The 18236-nt window shown below is 41.2% G+C and overlaps 1 long non-coding RNA gene across 1 annotated transcript in view; it reads right to left on the reverse strand.

Annotated features, from left to right (window-relative positions):
• Window positions 1-612: 612 nt before the first annotated feature.
• LOC136793952 (uncharacterized) overlaps window positions 613-18236 on the reverse strand; it is a 28346-nt gene continuing 10722 nt past the window's right edge. Inside the window, exon 3 of the long non-coding RNA XR_010840054.1 lies at window positions 613-671. This is a non-coding gene — a long non-coding RNA (uncharacterized lncRNA). The remainder of the gene's footprint in view (window positions 672-18236) is intronic.

The raw sequence follows: 18236 nt of genomic DNA on the forward strand, positions 1-18236 counted from the left end.
GAGTCAATCAGTCTGTGACTAACTGGGTAGCTGGCAGGCAGAGAAGGGTGCGGGGAGAGAAGCAAGTATTGCTGCGTATTGGGCCATTTCCCCCAGGACCCAGGTGGCAGATACCCGGTGGAAACGGTGTCCTGTATAAGTGGAAACACTCATCAATCTGTATTAAGCATGTACATCTCAATCTGGATTTCTTGCAATTCCACTTTACCTTATTCTCTCAAGCTTCCTCCGATGGTCAGCAAATACTTTCCCACTATAAAAGGCTGCCTCTGGGCTGATGAAACCAACATCTGGGGGGAAGGGAAGAGGAGAGAAGAAGGTGGATGGGGAGTGGGCCCGAGGACAGGATCCAGTGAAAAACAGCACCTGTCCTTGGGGAAACTGCTACGAAGTGGTCCTCCACGGGGGCCACAATCCCACGCTGTCCTGAGGGCTGTTAGGCAGGTCCCCGTCCGCTGCCTCCCACCCTACACAGCTCCCGGCCCAGGCCTGTGGAGTAAGGCTGCACAGATATATTCCCTGGACGTCGCTCCTCTGTTCCACAGGAATGTTCTAGTTTGAATGAGATGCCTCCTGTAGGGTTTGGGTTCACCTTGGCTACAATATTGTCCAGGGTCATTCGTATGGAAGCATTCTATGCTCCCAGATGCTTGTTGTCAGGGAGCGTGGGCCTGGAGAGAACACAAAGGTGTAATTGTCGTTTACAACAATAATTCTACCGTTATAATTCATTTTTGTTAATAATTATTAAGTACACTATAAGAGATATCAGACTTTTGTCACTGTTTCGGGTTTAGTTGGGCTATTTCAAAAGACAGAGGCTGACTCAAGTTATCTCAGCTCCCTGAGGTATGGGGCCTGTGGGCGGAGGGTGTGCAGAAAACAGCCCTGCCCTGGGGTCACCTAGAGGGCTTTGCGCGCTTCCTGGGTGTCTCTGGTGTCACCATGGAGCATTGTCTTGCCAGGGCTGCAACCAGGTTTCCTCCTGCTGCTTCCAAAGGGTGGACAGGGGAAGGAGGAGGGCTGGTAGAATGTTCCACCTCCAGGGACCGAGGCCTGGCTTTTTTTGTCTCAAACCAGCAACGGGGGTCTTAATTTCCCTCCCAGGCCCTCCGGTCTGCTCTCAGGGCATCGCTCTACCTCGTAACTTTTAAATTTCACCTTCCCAGGCAGATTGCTGTATTCACTTAAAGTTTTTCATTTCAAATTCCTGACGGGGAGAGAATCTAAATGGTCCGTTCACCCTTTCAAGCCTATTCGTGCTGTGTCACGCCTATGAATTACTGTCCTTTCAGCTGGGGCTGAAACAGGAGTTGAAGGGGTCATGCGATCCGTGTACCTCAAAACTGCCCTCTTAGGAGGAGCGGGGGGGTGGGGGGGGGTGATCATCTTCCTTAGAAGCAACTGGTTGCAGCCGGCGATGTGTCTGGCATTCCTGGGATACTCTCATCAGCAAAAGAAAAGCCTTCGTGATGCAAGTAATTGGCAGAAAACATACAAAGTCATCTTTCTTTTTTTCACCTGATGTTAAAATCTATGTATATAATGATGTCGATGCTTTTAAAGAATGCATTCTTTTTTAAAAAAGCTCTGGTTTGGAATATTTATTTGACCCAGCTGTGGAACATCATCCTACTGATTCAAAAAATTAATATATTCTTTAGAAGTATTGGTATTGATATTATGCTAGTCTATTCCTGCAAGCAATAAAAACCAGAACATAAAAGTTGATGTCAGGGTTTAGTTTTGTGTACCTGGACCTCAATGGAAAAGAAAGCTTTGATGATGAGAAGGCTTTGTAGAAAATGTGTATGTTCCAGCTACAGTATTCATAATAGATGTTAGGAATTTCCAACCCTTTTCAGCATTATTTAACATGAGTTTAACCCAATTTTCCCTTAGCCTCAATGGAATACAGGTGCCAAGGGAGCAACACAAAGATGTTTTTATCTTCCTTAGCTATTTCTGTAGTGTTGGGAGAATTTTCCCATGTCCTGAATGAAAAGAAGATTTTACATTTCCATCCGTCATATCTAGAAAAAAAATCCAGAAATCATCCTTGATTTCTTCCATCCCTTACCCCCTGTTTCCAGCCAACCCATCATCAAGTCCTGGTGGTTCTACTTCCAAAATATATCCTGAGTCTGACTGCTTCTCTCCACTTTCACACCTACCACTATTGTCTCTGCCTGGAATACTGTAATAAATTCTGTATTAGGAATGCATTCAGCAGCAAACAACAGAAAACTCAACTATGGTAGCTTTGACAAAGAGAGCTTTACTTGTCTCTCATAAACGTAGTCCAAGTGTAGGCAATCCAGGTCTGATGCAACAGCTCAACAATGCCATTGAGGACCCAGCTCTATCTTTCTTTTCTATCATCCTTAGTGTATTGGCTTTCATTCTCATGCTTTGTTACCTCAAGTTCTCCAGATAGCTGCTACATTGCCAGCCATTGCATCTGTGTTCCAGACAGGAAGAAGGGTATGGGTGGAGAATGATTTCCTTCAGAAGTTTTGTCTTTTTACTCAGAAAGGGAAGCCCCTTGGAACTAGACATTGTCATACTAAATGAAGTAAGTCAGACAGAGAAAGACAAATATCATATAATATCACTCATATGTGGAATCTAATTTTAAAAAGTGATACAAATGAACTTGTTTACAAAACAGAAACAGACTTATAGGTATCAAAAACAAACTTATGGGGCTTCCCTGGTGGCGCAGTGGTTGAGAGTCCGCCGGCCGATGCAGGGGACACGGGTTCGTGCCCCGGTCCGGGAAGATCCCACATGCCACAGAGCGGCTGGGCCCGTGAGCCATGGCCGCTGAGGCTGTGCGTCCGGAGTCTGTGCTCCGCAACGGGAGAGGCCACAACAGTGAGAGGCCCGCGTACCGCAAAAACAAAACAAAACCTTATGGTTACCAAAGCCGAAACGCAGAGGGGAGGGATAAATCAGGAGCTGGGATTAACATACACACACTACTATATATAAGAGAGATAATCAATAAGGACCTACTGTATAGCACAGGGAACGCTACTCAATATTCTGTGATAACCTATATGAGAAAAGAATCTGAAAAAGAATGAATACATGTATATGTATAATTGAATCACTTTGCTGTATACCTGAAACTAACACAACATTGTAAATCAACTAAAATCCAATAAAATTTTAAAAAGAAAAAGAAAAAAAGAAAGAAGCCGGTGCACCTTTCATCAGCCAGAAGAGGATCCCATACCCATCCTCAGACTAATCAGTATTCAAAGGATTAAAATTGATGAGGTAGATATTGTGGACTTATTTACACAGTATCTCTTTTAACCTCCTTCTACTGTGTCTTCCTGTACAGCTGAGACTGGAAAGCTAAAAACTACATTTCCCAGATTCCATTGCAGCTAGGGAAACGGAGAGAGGCGAACAGAGGCAGATACAAGCTGGCCATTTCGCTGGTGTCCATTAGCAGAGGTAGGTTGGACCTGGAGTGATTAAATAGGAACTTCCTTGATTGCCCCTTCTTTATAAAACGATTTAAATCATTATTAACTCCACTTGGGTTTGTCCCTTTTTGGTTTTTGTCTCCAGCTGTTTCAATACAAAATATTACCAAGTTAGGTAACCCACAATAAAGCACTTTATAGCCTGTTTGGTTTCCTCACAGTTGATGAGCTGTACTTAGAGTATGATAAATTTCTTTGGTCTCACAACCACAAATTGCTAGGCTTCTCCAAAGGCACTGGCTGGTGGTGGTGGTGGTGATTTTGATGGTGATGTGATTTTTCTAAATCATCTGGATCCTGGGAATTGTGACCAATGGTGTTGGCTTTTCCCTCTTGACTATTAAAAAGCTTTAAGGCAAATGGGTGTCCTTCTCCCTGAAAGTGCCACCTTCACTGTATATATTTTGTGTGCTAAATATATACACTCCTGATCCTATCTTTTCTACTCTTTTTTCTTGATTCCCTTACTTATTTTTGTTATTTCATTCTGTTGCATCTTTTTTCCTCATGGCAGAATCTTCTTGAAAATAGGGTTATAAGAGTATGTCTGCTGAAGAAGAAAAACTATGAAGATATTTGATCTCCCAAATTAGAAACACTATCGACAGGGACTTCCCTGGTGGTCCAGTGGTTAGGACTCAGTGCTTTCACTGCCGCGGCCCCGGGTTCAATCCCCGGTTGGGGACCTAAGATCCCACAAACCATGTGATGCAGCAAAAAAACAAAAACCAAAAGCTATCAACATACTAGATATCAAAAGTAAACTTTGGGGTTAAGCATTTCATAGCTATAAGGTGACTTTAGTGGAATATTTCAAATTGGTCCCAAATATGAGTCTCTGCTTTGTTCCTTGGAAAAAAATACTCTATATACTGTCCTTAGAAAAAATGCTGACTTTCCTCTATATGCCATAAACTTGTGAATAGGATGAATGTGAAAGATGCTCAGTATCGGCCTTAAACATCTTACCACAGTGATATGGACTGCACACATCATAGAACTGAGCTGGAAGTGTTTGTCCCCAACACTTCAGAGAAGCTAAGTGTGTATAAAAATGTTTTAAACACCGATAGACAGTATAGCAAGGTGAGAAACCCCTACACAAATGCCAGTGGTGTTGTCTGAGATTATTTAAAATAGGACCACAGCACAGATGGTGGCAGAGTATGAATGGTGAGGAGAGTTTGCCCTGAAGCCCTGCTCTGGCTGCAGATCCCTGACCCAGACCGGAAGCTTCACAGGGTGCCATTTCCAAAGCTGGGAGATAACGTTCCTTCAAAGCATCTGGGTGATTTTGCTGCTGCCAAGTCAGTTAAAAACATGAGTGAGGGCTTCCCTGGTGGCGCAGTGGTTGAGAGTCCGCCTGCCGATGCAGGGGACGCGGGTTCGTGCCCCGGTCTGGGAGGATCCCACGTGCCGCGGAGCGGCTGGGCCCGTGAGCCATGGCCGCTGAGCCTGCGTGTCCGGAGCCTGTGCCCCGCAACGGGAGAGGCCCGCGTACCGAAAAAAAAAAAAAAAAAACATGAGTGGCCATCCAATAAATACGTGCTAAAGTGTACAAATGTGTTTTTCATGAAATGCGATCAGAAGCAAAGATTCAGCCTCATGGCTTCATAATCAGAGCAAATAATAATATTTGCCCAATAATATTAACCTGCTTCGTCATCAACTTTGTTGACGGGACACAATTCCTCTCACGGGTTTCTTTCCCATCTGGCACCCTACATCCTGCCCCCAAATCCAATCCACCCTCAAAAGCATTCTCAGCACTGAGCATATTGAAAAGAATGGGCTGAAAGCAATTTTATTTTATTTATTTATTTTTTTGTGGTACGCGGGCCTCTCACTGCTGTGGCCTCTCCCGCTGCGGAGCACAGGCTCCGGACGCGCAGGCGCAGCGGCCACGGCTCACGGGCCCAGTCGCTCCGCGGCACGTGGGATCTTCCCGGACCGGGGCACGAACCCGCGTCCCCTGCATCGGCAGGAGGATTCTCAACCACTGCGCCACCAGGGAAGCCCCATGAAAGCAATTTTAAAGGAGCTCAATAAAGTTTTGAGTAAAGGAACATTATCGAATAAGTGTGTAACCCATGAGAACACTTCCTTCTTAAAATCATTCCTTGGCTCACCAAGGCATTCCCAGTAAAGTCCAAACTCCTTGTACTGGCATCCAAGATTCTTGATGTTGGGAACACTGCTTTCCTCCCCACCTTCACCTCTGTCACTCCCCTCCTCGTGGCCTGACAAGATCCAGACATACTGAATACCTGTTGCCTCCTAAATATGCCACACGCTCTCCTACCTGCAGGCTCCTGCCCAGCCTGGAGCACTGACCCACCCTCCTTGTCCGTTTTCCCTGCCTAATGACTCCGGCTAACCTTTCAGGACCTGTCTCAATCTTCACCTCAACCACGGAGCCTTCTCCCACACCCATTTTTTACAGCAAGTGCCTACCTCATTGTACCCCTTAAACGGACACAAAGTTGCCTGAAACTCTTTTGTCTCCAACTGCAAATTCCTTGAAGGCACAGACTGTGCTTTATCGTTGCACCCCTAGCCCCTGGAATAGTGCCTGGGACATAGAAGGTGCTAACACATGTTTGTGGAGTGAATGAAAGTTATTATTCTGAAGGAAAAAAATCCATCTGAGTGGATAGTTTCACCCGTTTGAAAAAAAAAAAAAATCACTCCTCTTACGGACACAATTCATGTTGTAGCGACACTGATGTTTCCTAATAAGTACTCAAAAAAAGTGGTGTCATCAATCTGATAATTCTATTACTTGCATGTTTTATCCCATGTTAAACTTACGAAAACTTCATCACAGCATAAACAAGGCATTTATAAATCAAAATATTTTAAGGATTAAAAAAGGATATTTTGGGCCTTCCCTGGTGGCACAGTGGTTGGGAGTCCGCCTGCCGATGCAGGGGACGCAGGTTCGTGCCCCGGTCCGGGAAGATCCCACGTGCCGCGGAGTGGCTGGGCGCGTGAGCCATGGCCGCTGAGCCTGCGCGTCCGGAGCCTGCGCGTCCGGAGCCTGCGCGTCCGGAGCCTGTGCTCCGCAGCGGGAGAGGCCACAACAGTGAGAGGCCCGCGTACTACAAAAAAAAAAAAAAAAAAAAGGATATTTTAATCAAGGTCATACTAAGGATGGAAATACTCTCTAAATAGAGCTGGCAGTTTGAAACAGATATTAGCAATAGTCCTCTGAAGAAGAGGAACCTAGTCATGTTCTTATTTTATAAAGAGTAAGTGGCTGTTTTTCAAGCTGTGAAGACAAAGTATCCGGAATAAAAGCTACTACTGTCTTTTCTTTGAGCTGACGATAATGATGATGATAATCACAGTAATTTACCAGGTTAAATGTGTGCTGGGCTCCCGGTCCTTTAGATGAATTCCTTCATTCAGTTCTCACAACAGTACTATCCTTGCCTCCATTTAAGAATGGAGAAGTGAGTTTTAGGTACGTTGAATGGCTGGTCCAGATTTACACACCTAATAACCAGTAGAGTCGAGACTGAAGCCCGGGCAGTCTGACACCAGCGCTGAGGCTCTTCCTTGACTTTGGAAAATGAAATCTCACCTTACGGAATGGAAGATGCTATCTCTGAGTTTGGCTGGACTCCTACCCCATATATTATATAATGTTACTAGTAATGGAGTAGAATGTGGCTTAAAACTGGTTCTTCTGGGCTCTGTCCAATGGAAGTGTCAGAAGTTGCATTCTGTGCTACCTTTCTATTGCTTCATAACAAATTATCCCAACTGGGGCAGGTTCAAACATCAAACATTTATTCTCTCATAGTTTCTGAGAGTCCGGAGTTCTGGTTCTGGCTCAGGGTCTTTCATGAGGCTGCAGCCATTTCAAGGTTCGACTGGGGCTGAAGGACCCAAGATGTTGGGCCGAGGGCCCCAGTTCCTCCCTGGCTGTTGACTAAAGGCCTCCCACAGTTCCTCACCACACAGACCTGGCGACAGGGCAGCTCACAGCACGGAAGCTGGCTTTTCTCAGAGCAAAGAGTCTAAGAGAGAGTCAGAAACAGGTGAGCCAAGAGGAAAGCAGCAGTCTCTTATAACCTAACCTGGGAAGGGGCACAGCATCACTTCTGCTGGATTCTCTGCATTAGAAATGAGTCCCAGAGATCTGCCAAACTCAGGGGGTCACACGAGGACATGACAACCACAGATGGGGTCCCTGGGAGCCATCCTGAGGCTGTCTTCCATACCTGCTTTAATAGGCGACAAAGGTACAGGCATCTTGATTTCATGCCTAAGTGCCAGGTTTCCAGGTGCGAGTGTGGGCTTTTTCTTTTCATTCAATTGAAAAGAAATTAGATCATTAGACTCAAATGACAAATCTCAGCTTACCAAAACACACTTTCACTAGAAGACAAGGTTGGAAAGACGAAGTAAAATTCTAAATGTCTTTAATTCACAGTTACATCCAATTGCTAATAAATTTCTTTGCATATATCACATTCTCTCCTAACCTAGTTCAAACGTAGGTCCAAGCTATAATGGGTCCCGAATAAAAGACCACATAAATAAGCAAAGAGCATTTAAAAATACTGTAGAGTATTGATTCCTGAAAACAATTGTATGTCTCCATTACCTCCCCTTTATGGCTGACTAATTTCTGAAATTGCTGTGACAGGTATCATACCGGAGACTCCTTGGGGAAAGCTGAGGAACACATGTTAAAGATCGTTTTGAGAAAAGGGATGTTACTGCTTTATACAGTGCAATTAATTATTTTTAGAATCTTTTAAATCAGTTGTTTTTAAAGATAAGAGAAATATACACTTTAGATCTAATGGTTAAAATGAAATGGTGATATTTCCAAATTTTAAATCCATTTGGAATGTTATATATTTTCATGCTTGGAAACTTAACCTTTACATTGTTTTAAATTAACACCTTACAGTGTCGTTATCAGAGTAAGTGATCATTTGTTCTGCAATATTGTTAATGACCATGACCAAAAACCTTAAAATTCTGCTCTGAAATGGCATGAATCTTAATCATAAATGGGGCTGTAGAGTCATATGGAGGACTATGACATATTTGCCCTTGACTTATTATAAGATGAAAATCATACATGCTTCCGAATTTTTCCCAGTTAATCAAACATGTAAGTTTGACCCATGAATGCAAAATTCAAAGAATAATTCCTTTCTTCTTCTTCGGGTGGCTGAAAATTTGTGTCATATGTTAGCATAATTTTTTTCCCAACAGTGAAATTCTTAACTGCACTGTACATGTTACATACACTTTGCAACTCCAGGGCAGCAACTAGAACGCAGTAGCTGTGCAGATTGCCTTTTAGACTTGATCTGTGACCTGCAGAGGTCAAACCTGAACTAAGACTTTTCCAGGCTGATAGTACAAATTTGCCATTTTTATAATAATGTTCTTTCATAATGATAACATGAATATTTTAAAATAAACTTATTTAGTTATTTATTGTTATTTTTGTCTGTGTTGGGTCTTCATTGCTACCCGCAGGCTTTCTCTAGTTGCGGCGAGCAGGGGCTACTCTTCGTTGCAGTGTGTGGGCTTCTCATTGCAGTGGCCTCTCTTGTTGTGGAGCACAGGCTCTAGGTGCGCGGGCTTCAGTAGTTGTGGCACGTGGGCTCAGTAGTTGTGGCTTGCAGGCTCTAGAGCTCAGGCTCAGTAGCTCCGTGGCATGTGGGATCTTCCTGGACCAGGGCTCAAACCCACGTTCCCTGCATTGCACTGGCAGGCGAATTCCTAATCACTGAGCCACCAGGGAAGTCCCCTGACTGTTTTTAATAGCCAGTAGAGTGAAGCCTAATTAATGTATATTGTGTGAATTCTGAGTTTGTTGTTACTCTTATTTGATTATCAACATATTTCTACCTTCGTATGCTTTATTAAAAGGGTTTATAACTGTCTCTGAAGTGTAAAGTAGATCCCACAAGAGAGTGTTTTCATACTTAAGATAATAAACTTTGTAGGACCTTAGAAGTATTTTATTCAGGAGTACTTAATAATCAGCATTACTGCATCATTATAGCAGTCTCTAAAGGATTGCTATCTTCAATAGTTATTAGCATAGCTCTAAAAGAAACTTATCTTAGTGAAGATGCATTTTTTTTTACTTTTGAATTTTGTCTTCCCACTAATTCAGTCTTTCTCATGATGAATTCCACTTATTTGGTTTTATTTTTTGAAAATTTGAGGGTACTTTATTATTCAATGTAATATACCAACAATAGAATCTGGAATTTGAAAAAGTCTCCATGCCAGACTAAAGTGGATTGTTAGGCTTTTCTAAATAGCATAAAATTAAAAGTTTCTCAAATTGTAAAAGTTTCTTTAATTCCAAATAATTTTGTATATTAACTGAATTTTCAAGAGAATTATCAATATGTTTTTATTTTCGTTGCAGAGAGAGCATTCTTCAGAAATCACTTTAAAATGGAGTGATAAAAGTAGATATACATTTAGTTCATTTCAAAGTGATACAAAAATAAAATTTGATGTATAGCTGGACATATGTAGATAATTTTTTTTTAATAAGAAAGAAATTAGTTTCTATTCAATTCAAAGTTATAGAATATAATTCTATATTCAATCAATTCATCAAGCAATAAGTACTTATTGAATATCTACTAGGTACCCTGCCCTGGGCTAGTTGTTATTTGGTGATTATATAACTATAACTAACCATAATTAAATATATGTATTCCTGCATTCAAAGAGCTTATAATTCAGTTGAGAATATAAGATCTAAACAGCAGACAAAATTTTAAATGAAATTAAAAGAAAAACTGTACATTATAAATGCAACGGAGGTTGAGAAAAGAAAGCAGTTAATAGGTGCTGGTGTATTCAAGTAAAATTAAAAGGAGACGGCAGACTTTAAGCAGGCAGTTAGTAGATAACAGGATTTCAGCAAGAGACTTAAGAGTAGCAGACTTCCCTGGTGGTGTAGTGGTTAAGGATCTTCCTGCCAATGCAGGGGACACTGGTTCGAGCCCTGCTCTGGGAAGATCGCTTATGCCGCGGAGCAACTAAGCCAGTGAGCCGCAACTACCGAACCTGCGCGTCTGGAGCCTGTGCTCCGCAACGGGAGAGGCCACGACAGTAAGAGGCCCGCGCACCGCGATGAAGAATGACCCCTGCTCTCCGCCACTGGAGAAAGACCTCGCACAGAAACGAAGACCCAACACAGCCAAAAATAATTAATTAATTATTTTTTTTTAAAAAAAAAAGAGTAGCAGATGGTCTCAGCTGGAGAAAGAGAATAAACAAAATAACAGAAGTGGAAGTTCACAGGGTTTGTTTCACCGGCATTAGGAGTTTAACCTGGGAGGAGTGAAGGCTCATTTTGGTAGCGGTGGAAATTACATGTCGATAAACTATTGATACATTGGTTATCCAAATGAAGGAATCTACTGAAAAACAAGTCAGAGGAGTTCAGATTTGACACACAAAAAGTAGGAGCCCACTACAGGTTCCTGAACAAAAGACTAGGGATAAGAGTATATTTTTAGGAAGCTTTTCATCAATGACTTAAATAAAAATATAATTAATTAAATCAGTATGAGCCTCTTCCTTTGCAAAGATGATGTTAAAAGATGACAGAAAGGAAGCAAGAACCTCTTAAATTCCACTTGCTGAGGTTCAGTTATACTGTCTTTACTCCACCAGAAAGAATAAAAATTAGAAAGAAAACATTAGGATAGTGAGTCCAAAACAGGTGGGAAGAGAGTAGGAAGCAGCTACTTTCACAATTTAATACAAAAAAGATATAGTGATTGAGTGCCTCCTACTTGCAAAATACTTGATATGAAGCAGCCAAACGTCAGTAAGATCCAATCATGTGACCAAAAAGTTTACAAGATAGTAGAAGTGTTAAGGAATGTACATAGTTTAATAAATGTCATAACAGTCAGAGGTGCAGGTAAGTCCCGTGAATGTTCAAAGAAGGGTGAATTCACCTGTCAGGTACATGAGTCAGAGTGGCTTTCATGAAAAGAGGCCACATGTTGTAAATCTCAAAATGAGTATGTTGTCAGAAGGAATGGCAAGAAAGGCTCAGAAAGGCAATGTTTTTCCTGGGTGGTCTTGTGTCTGCTAAAACTCAGGAGTCACTGTAGAAAAGCAGGGAGAATGGATTTTGGAGCCAATATGTGGTTTGTATAGAGACTGTAGCGGGAAGATGACATCTGGCTAATACCCAGAATATATGTGTGTCCTGCTGCCCCAACTGGTTTGGAGTACGTGATTCCTTAGCAGGAGTGTTCTGGCTAATGTATTAAAGAAGTTGCTCAAGTGGGAGAGTATGATGGATGAGTTATGAGGTTACCAAGATGGGGAGAGATGAGAAGAACAATTTGTCTTCGGAAGAAGAGCAGAACATATTGTGTGAGCACACCCCAACATTTCCCATTCTTGGCTTTGCCCTTTCGGGTACCCATCCTCTTTTCATATTCAGCCCTGAATGCTATAATCCTCATCTCCTCATTCCCTTTGCTATCTTTATATCTTCTTCCCTAGAAATTAAAACTCAAACTTCAGGCTTGGCCATACTTATGCTCCAAACCTTCTATTATCCAGCTGCAGTGTTGACATACTTAATCTCCTTTATGTGACAAGTAACAAACTCAACTAGCTGGAAAGCTTCAACGCAAAGAGAACAGACAACTCTTAAACGATACAAACCACAGACATTTCCCTTGATTCACATTATTCCTTCAGTAAAGACCTTCCCTGTCCCCAAATATCAGTTGGTTTCTCACTGAAACCGACCACAGAGCAATCTCACTTTATGCATATTTACTTAACAAAACATTAACATCTAATTCATTGGGTTGAGAGTTTAATTTGCATACTCTCAAGCAACAATTTATTACTATTAAAACACACTCGACCTTCTAGAGTGGGCTACAAAGACTTCCCTAAAAGTCATTTCGTTTTGCAACTGATTTTCTGAATATTTAATAGCACTCAAACAGGGTACTAAATGGGCTATTTGTTTGTAAAAAGAAACAATGCCACTTTACACACTGCTGTGACAATTTTGATAAACAAGTATAACATGGTCTTGAGAAACACATGAATCTCATTTATAGCAAAATAAGATTTTCTTGTGCCTCTTCCAAACAATGGCAGTGATTTTCCACTGAATTTCCTCCTGATGCTTTTCTCAGTCTCCTCCATCACTTCCTCCTTATCTCCTTGAGCTCTAAATGTTGATGCACCCCACGCCTAGTATCTAGTTAGTGTTCAATAGATAAAAGTTGAATGAATAAATAAGTAAACAGTGAGCATTTATGGCTAACTAGGGCAAAAGCATAATTAACAAGGATGTTTTCACGAAGGATGGACTCAAGAGAAGCCACCATGCCTTTCCCCTCTTTGTGGTCCCAGCAGCTTTACAGAGTGTCTGTTATATTAAAGGTATTCCATAAATACTACCAGAATATTTATTAGAGAGCACAGGCTGAAGCTGGATTGCCTGTGTTCAAATCCCAGCTCTTCAACTTACCAGCTCCGTAACCAAGGGAAAAGCATTTAACTTCTCTGTGCTTAGTATCTTCATAAAATAAGAATAATGAGTATAATAGTACAGGCATATCTCAGAGATACTGCAAGTTTAGTCCCAGACCACTGCAATAAAGCAAATATAAACTGAGTCACATGAGGGACTTCCCTGGTGACACAGTGGTTAAGAATCCACCTGCCAATGCAGGGGACATGGGTTCAATCCCTGGTCCGGGAAGATCTCACATGCCCCGGAGCAACTAAGCCCATGCACCACAACTACTGAGCCTGCGCTCTAGAGCCCGTGAGCCACAACTACTGAACCCGTGTGCCACAAGGACTGAAACCCACGCGCCTAGAATCCATGCTCCGCAACAAGAGAAGCCACCGCAGTGAGAAGCCCGTGCACCTCAACGAAGAGTAGCCCCCACTCGCCGCAACTAGAGAAAGCCTGCATGCAGCAACGAAGACCCAATGCAGCCAAAAATAAATAAATTAATTTTTAAAAAGAAAACCACCATCTTTCTTAAAAAAAAAAAATAAAGTGAGTCACATGAATTTTTTGGTTTCCCAGTGCCTATAAAAGTTATGTTTACACTATACTGTAGTCTATTGTGTGCAATAGCATTATGTCTAAAAAAATGTACATGCCTTAATTTAAAACTATAAGCCTTAATTTAAGGCTAAAAAAGGCTAACCATCATCTGAGCCTTAAGCAAGTCATAGCAGTAACCTCAAAGATGACTGATGACAGATCACCATAACAAATGTAATAATGATGAAAAAGTTTGAAATACTGCGAGAATTACCAAAATGTGACACAGAGACATGAAGCGAGCAAATGCTGTTGGAAAAATGGTGCCGATAGACTTTCTTGAGGCAGGGCTGTCACAAACCTTCACTTTGTGAAAAACGCAATATTCACTAAGTGCAATAAAGTGAGATATGCCTGTAATTTTATATGGGATTAAATGAGTAAATATTTTTAAAGCATAGTAACCATTAGATGAAGATGGTGATGGTGGTCCTATGAAACTCAAAATGAAATAAGAATATTCCGAATAAGCTAAAACCACCTAAGCTTTTTATTTTTTTAAAATTTATTTATTTATTTTTTTGCGATATGCGGGCCTCTCACTGTTGTGGCCTCTCCCATTGCGGAGCACAGGCTCTGGACGCGCAGGCTCATTGGCCATGGCCCACGGGCCCAGGGGCCCAGCTGCTCCACGGCACGTGGGATCTTCCCGGACCGGTACACGAACACGCGTCCCCTGCCTCGGCTGGCGGACTCTCAACCACTGCACCACCAAGGAAGTCCCACCTAAGCTTTTTAAATGTAAAAAAGTTACATGAATTTGATCAAATAAGCAAATTATAGCATGTCAGTCCCCAAGTGAAAAATCCATAAGTAACTGCTACAACCTCCATGATAAAATCCAAACTTCTAGCACTCAAGGCTTACAATTTGTATCCAAAATTTAACTTGAAAGTCAAAAAGATTTTTTTTTCAAAGAACTAGGTAAGGAATTTTTCAGAAATGTATGATGTATAATGCCTCCTACTTTTATAGCACTATATGATTTTCAAAGAGCTTTTACATAGCTGACTTGTTTATAACCATGGCCACATTAAAAAAGAAACCGAGACAGACATTATTATCTTCTTTTTGGAGATAAGGAAGGTAAGATTCAAAGAGAAAAAGTGATTTGTTTGAGGTTTCATAGCTGGCAATTGGTGTAACCAGGACTAGCTAACTGAATCCCCTGATACTGAATTCAGGGTTGCTTTCACCACAGCCTCCTATTGATAAACACTGAATTTAATGAGTGAGTTTTGTATCCCTTCTAGTGTTTAGCACATGCTAGGTATATGATAGGTGTTTAATCTGTATTTACTAATTGCTTAAGGTAAAAAATATATATATTTATTCTTTTGCTCCGACTTACCAGAACTGTCATAGAAAAAAGATAATTCATACCGTTTAGCAGAAAGCAAACAAACCCCCAAATCTTGCTAACTTTTATAAAAATTGTTTCAGTACTTTTCTAAGGTACAAATGCTACTGTAATGGGCCCATGATTTCTATCAATATTCATATTTACTATTTGTCTTTCTAACAGGAAGACACCTGATCAATCTCCCAGGAGTTCTGCAAGATTATTGCTTGGATTTTATGACCTGAGTCATTTTCTTTTGAACCAAAGAATAAATCATCAGATCTTATAAAATCTGTGTTTCCTTCTGTGTATATACTATTCCAGCCCCTCTTCTGTATTTGAAGGGTCAGAGAGATTTGACTTTAAACTGGCTTACAAAGGAGTTTAAAATCTTATGCTTTAACATTCCATTGCTACTCCTAACATTTTCTAGGTAGCATATAGAAACTACAAACTCTAAAAATATAGGAAAGAGTATGATATTTATATGCAAGACCTTATGTTTGAAAATAATCACGTTTCTAACTGAGCTATGAACAACAGCCTTCGAAGAATTTGGCACATACTGTAGATTTTTATCTTTTCTATTTCAACCACACCAAGAAGTAGTTTCTCTAAAGCTTAGAAACACCCAGAGAATCTCTTGTTTTTCTAAGCCTGATATGAAGAGGCATCACGAACAAAAACTTTTGGGGGAAAAAAGTAAACAAAAGAAATTTAGCCTTTGGCCCTTTGGATAATTTAAAGGAGCAAGTACAATCTTCTGTGAGTCACGTGTCTGCTGTGGTTGATCTCGCCAAAGGGGTAGAGATATTTCCTCTGGTTGTGCTACAGCCTTGCTGACGCTCCTGTGATGATCATGATTTGTAGAGGGAGCTGCCCCAGTGAAATTAACCAGCAGGTTTTAAAACATTAAAAACCAGGAAGGCCACTTTCCTCAGCCTCTTCTCCCTGACCTCCATCAAGAACATAGGATGAAAAATGTGATCCAGTAAAGGGGGGGCACACCCAGTGTCCACGTTTAGTGGACACCATGTCTAAACATTGGGCAGAGAGTACATTTACGTCGTGGTACAGGCTGCTCATGTAAACTGTTATTCTCTGGCACCTACACACTAGGGCGGGAGTCCAAACTTGTGAATGGGCAGAGAGCCATGCCAACAGATGGACCCAGGGATGACAGCCAAGGGGCTATGTATGTGCATCAAGTATAGGTGTTGAGAACAGGAATTCCAACTGAGAAGATCAAAATGACTCCCTGTCCCAAGCTTATGGTTAAGAGCTTGTCAATTCGTGCCTTGTTTAATATAAATGCACTGGAATTCCAGAGAATTGTCAGATTTTGAGGAAAGCTTCCATTTATTTTTATTTTTTTGTAAAAATATAAATATAAAAATCACTCGGACATTTGCAGGAAATGGTTTGGTGGCATTCTGTGAGCAGAAAATGTTTCAACTTCTCCAGAAGTTTTCATGATTTTTAAAGTTTCTCTTAAAGAAATATAGAACCGGACCCTTTGATAGAAGTAGCTCATTAGTTTCTCATATGCTATTAAACTCTTTAAGTGCATTCAGCTCTGTAATTTCAATGTCACTTACAATCCTTTAGGAAATTTATCCTAGCAGATCAATGAAATTGAAATTCCTAATTTAATCATCTGTTAAACCTAAAACATGCCTGAGATCTACTCTACTTTGTTTTTGACATAGGAAAGACCATTCAGAGGGGGTACTTTCTTGGTGTTTTAAGTTTTTCTTTCTAAAACTAATTTCAAACTTTTAAATCCTAAAGTTATACGATTCGAATCATAAATGGGAGGAGAGGACATTCAGAATCCCTTAGATGGCTCACACGAGCAGAGAAGGGAACATGTAGCCCTGTATTACTTCTCTATGCTTTTTCCTAAGTAATAAAACTAGGGAATCGGACTAGACCATCTCTCAGGTCCTCTCCAGCTACAAAATTCTCTATTTCTAATAGGAACAAATGAAATGGTGCTGTTCTTTCAAAACAGGAATCGAAATTTTGAGTAGAAGTTTCACCTCGTGGCTGTTATGACCCCAGAAAGAGGGCACGATGACTCCCTTACACAACCCAAGTTGCCCTGGATTCCTAAGCATTTTAGAGGCAAGGAAGTCTAGATTCATCCTCACTCTTTCAAAGACCCTCAGAAACAGTTTTCCCTGATCATCCAAAACTTCTCCATAAAAGTAAATGTTGTTTGACAGAGCATACTATATGGTTTTAGAATCTCTGAAAACACCTCTGATTCAGTGAGGAACAGTTTGCAAGCCAGGGTTTTAAATAATACCAGCTGTAGGTTATAAAGCACTTCTTACCCAATCAACTGGCCATCAATTAGTAAGAACTCAACAAAACATGACCTTGTAAACTATTGTCTTCTTTATGCATTCCATTAAAAAATTTTTAAGGGACTTCCCTGGTGGCGCAGTGGTTAAGAATTCACCTGCCGGGGCTTCCCTGGTGGTGCAGTGGTTGAGAATCTGCCTGCTAATGCAGGGGACATGGGTTCGAGCCCTGGTCTGGGAAGATCCCACATGCCGCGGAGCAACTAGGCCCGTGAGCCCCAACTACTGAGCCTGCGTGTCTGGAGCCTGTGCTCCGCAACAAGAGATGCCGCGATAGTGAGAGGCCCACGCGCCGTGATGAACAGTGGCCCCCACTTGCCACAAATAGAGGAAACCCTTGCACAGAAACGAAGACCCAACACAGCCAAAAGTAAAAAAGCAAAATAAATAAATAAAAATAAAAGAAATGCAAAAAAAGAAAAAAAAAGAATCCACCTGCCATTGCAGGGGACACGGGTTCAATCCCTGATCCGGGAAGATCCCACATGCCGTGGAGCAACTAAGCCCGTGCACCACAACTACTAAGCCAAAAAGTTAAAAAAAAAAATTAAAAAAAATTTTTTTAAACAATTCTTAAGAAATTAAGTTTGAATGATTTGCAAGCACTGGACATTTATTAATAAATTACACTCCTATATCTGTAAAAAATATTTTAAAATTTTGTATTGAGGAATAATGTAACAGAAAAGGCCATGTATCATAAAAGTATGGTTCATGAACTTTCATCATGAACTGAATACACCAGTGAAAACAGCAACAGATCGAGAAGCAACATCATCACAGCCCATGAGGCACCACTCTCTTCCACTCACTACTTCCTCATCCCCAACCACTGTGAGGAATTCTATCAACATAGGTTAGCCTTGACTGTCTTTTGAACTTTATTTAAATGGAATCATACAGCACTCTTTTTG

The sequence above is a fragment of the Kogia breviceps genome, chromosome 3 (assembly GCF_026419965.1).
Source record: "Kogia breviceps isolate mKogBre1 chromosome 3, mKogBre1 haplotype 1, whole genome shotgun sequence".
NCBI lineage: Eukaryota > Metazoa > Chordata > Mammalia > Artiodactyla > Physeteridae > Kogia > Kogia breviceps.